Source organism: Hibiscus syriacus, unplaced genomic scaffold, assembly GCF_006381635.1.
Source record: "Hibiscus syriacus cultivar Baekdansim isolate YM2019G1 unplaced genomic scaffold, ASM638163v2 tig00117012_pilon, whole genome shotgun sequence".
NCBI classification, from domain to species: Eukaryota; Viridiplantae; Streptophyta; class Magnoliopsida; order Malvales; family Malvaceae; genus Hibiscus; species Hibiscus syriacus.
Window position 1 is genome coordinate 1,141,608 of NW_024063524.1, and position 6,065 is coordinate 1,147,672.

General features: G+C 39.2%; 2 pseudogenes; both read right to left on the minus strand.

The window, feature by feature from the left end:
- Positions 1-445: 445 nt before the first annotated feature.
- Positions 446-2,496, minus strand: LOC120195349 (annotated as a pseudogene).
- Positions 2,385-5,160, minus strand: LOC120195350 (annotated as a pseudogene).
- Positions 5,161-6,065: the final 905 nt, after the last annotated feature.

Below are 6,065 nucleotides of genomic sequence, written 5' to 3' on the forward strand. Positions count from 1 at the left end.
TACCGAAATTTTTAAATGACACAAAGATCTCTCTTTTCAGTTAATCCTCAGAACTGTGCTGGTGAACTGTAAGTAATTGACCGTACTTGTAGTTGGTTATAACTTCTTTTATCCCCTTCATGTTAACTGGTGATGGTTTAAATGGACACTTGAAATACTCAAAAACAGTAAATCTGGCTTGTTTACTGGCGGTTTCTGATGCAGTAAGCCAGGTGCTTGGTATTCAGTAGCAAGATTATACAGCATCAATTATCCAATAGAAGTGTGCTTTGAATTAGAAATTTTACTGCGGGAAATTTGTAAAGCTGATGATGCTGCATGTTATTGTTATCGATAAATTTGTGTCCCGTTAGCTATGAGGATAACAGCAACGATGATCTTCGTAACTTATACATGATTTATAATTTTATCAATGTTGTCTTCTATGGATTTAATTCAAAACAGCCTAGTAAACATAAACCTTGACAAGCATTCCATGCTTGGCCTCCTCGGACTCTCCCTTGCCTATGTACTTTCCATGTTGAGCAAGAGAATTGGCTTTTTCCCGAACAAGTAGTGCGTCCTCAGCCTCCTTCACGTTCTCAGGTCTGCCTCCCCACATCTTCAGGCAAGTATTTTGAAGCTCTCTTGCGTTTGAGACCGACACATTCCATGGATTTAGTGCTTGGTTCATAGCATTCAAGTTCAAGGTAGCCTCAACTTCAGACTGCCCACCAGAAACTGCCATAACCAAGACAGATTAATCATTAGCTGCCGAGTTTCATCTAACCACGTGTAAAAAACTTGCAGGTTTACCATGATTACAGGCACAGCTGGAGGGATTCGGTGGTGGAGGAGGCTGAGGGTGTAGCCAGCAACCTGTTCGAGAGTAGCTCAGTCCTTGCACTCTGCACCAGGAGTGACCATGCTTGGCTTGAGAAGGATACCTTCAAACATCACATTTTTCTGAGCAAGATAGAAGAAAACCTCAGCCCACACCTTTTTGGCTACTTCGAAAGTCCTACGATTCTGTGATCAGCATCAAGCAAGATCTCTGGCTCAACAATTGGAACCAAACCTTTGTCCTGCATGGCCAAACACCAACTCATCCAATGCAATACTGTAATCAAGACAGTCTTATAATAAGATTCCACTCCCTCATATTCGTATCTGAGAGACAGTAGCATAGCGAGCGAATCCCCTAGCTGCTTCCTTCACAGCAACTACAGATGGTCCATTGGGAATGCTCATGACGGTACGCTTATAAACATTATGGAAAGCAACTTAAAATAGTTGAACATGAACTGGGAAATGGGATAACGTTTTATCATTTTGCAGAGCTTGTTGGTAGTATGCAGCAGAACTTGAGGCGAGGCCATCAAGACCTTGGCACCATGACTCGTTGTTTGAGCCAGCCAGTGGAACAGGACCCGCACAGTATTCATATTATTGAGCTCTTACTATAGATAGTACTTAGCATTAAATTTGAACTACATAGTGGGCATTCCTCCCACAAATGGGAGATGGGACTTTACCTAGTCGACCTTGATACCAGGATTATGCTCTGCTCAGCAAGAACATTGACCATCTTTTTACCATGGATCGTGTACTGGTAAAGGGCATCCTGAAAGTGGATGGCACCTGAGATGTACTGACCAATTCCAGGAGCTGAAACAAGCAATGTCCTACTGGCCCGCTTGACGATTAGCCTCTGTGTTCTCTAGCCCAAATGAGGCCGAATGTTTCCCACAGGTAGCGTTGAACTCATCCATGGCCAAAATTCCACGGCCTGGAGAAGCGATAGTTTTCTACAAACATCCCATATAAGTGAAATAATTGTTCCTTCCGAAAATTGTTAAAAGCTTATAATACCATTTTTTTTCCTAGTGTTGTCATTTTACGAAAATTGTAAATATGGTATTTACAGCAGTTTTGACAAGCTCATCGGCATGAGCGAGCAAGCAAGCACGCAAAGTCCAGAGGGAGCAACAGGGTGGCACCTCACTTCAGAAACTGAAGGTTGGCAAAAGGTCTGACCCTCAACCTACTCGGACTTGTGACATAAATGGTTCCATAGTGAACAGATCTGGAAACTACAAACCTATGTTACTCCCAGCTAAATAAACAAACGTTCAGACACCATAAGCTCACAAATTGACACGCCGGACAAAAATTGTCATATATCTTGATAGCAAAGACGGGTGGTTCCAATTAACCATCTGTCCTTCCAGTATAAGCTCACAAACAGATAGTCTTTGTGAGCGCTGAAGAAGATTCTGCAGTTTATAAATCAAGTTGTAAAGTTGATGCAGTCACTGGATGGCACCCTTTTAGAAAAACATAACCATGAATAATTCAGTATCCTCCTACAGGACCCAAGATAACTAATGCAAAGGCAATTTCAGTAAAGGTGAGAAACAATGTAGCATCCTCATAGAAAGAATAGTTACAGAATATACATGGTCAATGTATGCTACAGCACGAATCAACTATACAAATTAATACATTACTGTACATTTATTGTTGATTCCCCATATTGTTTATAAATTTTACTTGTGCATCAATGATCAAGCATAATCCACTTTCGGATGCGGAAGAACAACCTATAGTCCAAGAGGTGGCTTGTCAAGACTGGAAAAGAGTCACCGTTGCAATATAGCCATTCTTCATAACCTGCTAATAGCAAAAGATTTATATTAGCAATTTTTTCACAATATCTCTAAAGAGAATATTATCAAAATATGAGTTGTGCCAAATGCTAAAAAGCAAATCAAGCGGGGAATTTGACAAACTTCTACCTCAAATGCAGCATTCGGGTAGCCTTATACAAAAGTAGACCCGAAAGGATTGCTGGTAGAACCTTGTGTTTGAATAGCCGCACGACCACAGTCACCAAGGATTTCCTGCAATAAAGTATCATTCTTAGTGACAACAAACACAGGAATGAAACAGGACCCGAGAGGTTGATGTTAAGGAAAAATATCGGGAAGTGTCCAACTGTAAAAATTTACCTTGACCTGCTCCCACTTGGTGCTTGGAGTAATTCGGTTTTTGTAGTTGTTTACATCTGGGAAAGACCCCCAACTGCGGGCAAGAAACAAAATAATAGATCAATCACCCTCACCAATATTTGTAATGATAAAATGCTGAAAAAGGGGGATTGTCAGAACCTAGGATAACAAAATTGCACTTAATGTATGAACTGAAATCTGCATGACCAGGATAGTTCATGTGTAAAACAAACTTCTTGACTTTATGAGTCTGCAAAATCAAAAAAGCATTCTAAGAATTTATGGACAACATTAATTCCATGATTACAGTGTTTGTAACTGTAGATAACATAGGAATATTAGCCAGAAATTCCTACTTAACCATGTAGGAATCAAAACAATTTAGGAAGGTTCCTTTATTTTTCGGGTGTTACGAGTATATGTTTCCAGTACCTGGCCATCAAATAAGGTGTCCACCACGGGTAAAATAATTGTAGAAATAATCGGCACAAAGTGTTGTCCGAGGACGAGGATCAGAAGCAGAGTGAATACCCATTTGGTCAACCTGTTGACAAAATAATTATTGCCATGAGGGTAATATGCAAAACAATCATGCATAAAACGATGTCATACAAGAAATTGAAAACCCGTTCACTCCATAACTGAATGCAACTAAGAAAATAAATATCATGACTAATTAATAGGCTATATTCGGTAAATGCTTTTGCCTTTTTCTGTGTGCTCTGGTTTTAGCTTTTTATTTTGGACTCAAAAAAGAAAATAGCAAATAGCAAAAGCATCAATTAAAAGAAATGTAGTGTCCGATGCAGCAACTCCATAGGTGAAAACTTAACGTGTATAACCAGTGTAAAAATCCCATAGCACATTTCCAAGTTTCCATGCAACGTTTTTACCTGTTTTGATGGATTCCGCAAGGACGTCCTAATTCAGACCAGACATCCTGCATGAAAGGGAATATCATAAAATTGGTACTAGCCCACAAGAAGAGAACAAATGATTCCCTGCAAAGGAAAAGTAAATGAAGCTTAATCTCAAGAAATCAATTTGATATTTACTTGTGGTGATGCACCGAAGGGAATATGCTGGCCTCCAACAGTGAAAAATAATCCTTCCCCAAGCTGGAAATATAGACATGAGATTCAAAAGGTTAGTCTCCAGATTAAGAGACTACTGATACTTTAGATGTCGCTGAACCAAATAATTAGGTCAATCCAAATATCAAACTCAAGACATCATATTCGTAAAAAGGCCATTTGTTTTCAATAGACGTAATCCAAAAATTGACTCTAGAAGAATGGAAAGTAGAAAGGTATTGCAATACCAAAATGAGATAGCTGACTCATTAACAACAGGACTAAGGAAGGTAGAAGTCAAACCTTTGCATGCACCTCTTCCATGTAAAAGCTTCCAGTTGGTAATGGGGGAGCAGACGCCTTATCCATTAAGGATCCAACGCCAACTTTTTTGCCTGCAGAACTATCATAGATGGATACACGGCAGGTAACTGGGGTGGTTCCATCAGGAAATTCCAAAGGCAATTCTGCTGTCAAGTAAAAGAGCAAAATTAATTAGGAATTGACAGTTGAAGAGTAGGTGTGACATGTAATCAGGAGAAACAAATAAAAACCTTCTCCATTGTGACAGCAATCTGAATATTGACTTGGAATAGGAAAAGAAAATGAAAGACCCTGCAAAATAACAAGATAATAAACTGCAGACTCAGAGACAACCTTTGAAAATACAGAATAAAACGGCAGTCTCACAATCGTAAAAAGGCACATACTGGGTAGAATAGGACATAAACACCTCTGTCCTTGCATAAGTTCCGGGATAGGTTGGACCAAAAAGTGCATAGACAGCTACAAAGGTAGCAAGTGTAGAAGGTCCCCTGCAGGTGGAACCAGGTTCACCATCAAAACATACAATTTTGAAATGTGGAAATAAACCTTAGGGGCTTAACTTTAGCCTATCAAAGAAGTGGCATAGCACTTTTGGAGACGTTTGATATCAAAAATTTCAATAAGGCGTAACCTCTAGCACATAATCCAAAATCAAAACAAATAAAAATAAGGAAATCAAGTTGAAGAAAAAATATGGTCTATAATGATGTGTGTGAGCGCAAATTGAAAATAAAACCTGAACCAAGGGTGAAAACGGAGATGGAAGCCATGATCTGGAAAACTTATAACAATATCAAGCTTTAGAGGCTCCTGCACACAAATACATAATAAGGTTGGCATCAATGTTATATTTGTTGGGACTACATAGTTACACTGCATACACAAACTGTCTTTAACAGCTAAATCAAGGAAACAAATGCAATTGAGGCAAGACTGTACAGATTTTGCGGCCATCCAAATTCCACATTAAAGAGTTCCCCTCGCCAAATTACTAAAAATATGACATTACAGTAAGCAAAAATATTCAATGATTCAATGCAAACCTCACCTATTTGAGCAAATGCTTTACATATTGGCATCCCTGAAACAAACAATTTTTTAGTTGCAATTTCAAGTTTTCAAGTAAACAAGATAAAACCTGGCAACAAGCAAATAAACATGCTCATATTGGAAAAAGGATTAAAGACGATTCAATTACGATCGTTTTCATTGATTTCAAGCTTTCCGAATTTAGCAACAAAATTTGACTCTAAAAAAAACATAACCTAATCATTCGACTAAAATAGATTCGATTAATCGACCGAACGAAATTCGCATCGGATTATACAATTCCAAATACATCTCGCCGATGAAATTTAAAAAAAAAATGATAGGGAAACGAACCGAGAGTGAAAGGTCCGATACCTAGACCGGGACGGAGATCGAGAACGATGGCGCCCATAGATGTGCCTTCGCAGCGTCGTCAGGGTCGATGCAACATAAATTTTCGAGTTTACCCCCCTTTTTATCGAGAGAGAAAGTTTGTATCGGGTTTCTTTCGTTGTTGTTTGGGGCAAGTCTCCGTTGCTTTCACGGTAGAGACGTCGTGGTGTCGTGGATTGCTTATTTATATGGAACTGCTGCTTTAAACTGAATAGGGTTTAGACTCAGTGACTGACTCGCACCTCAAGCAACG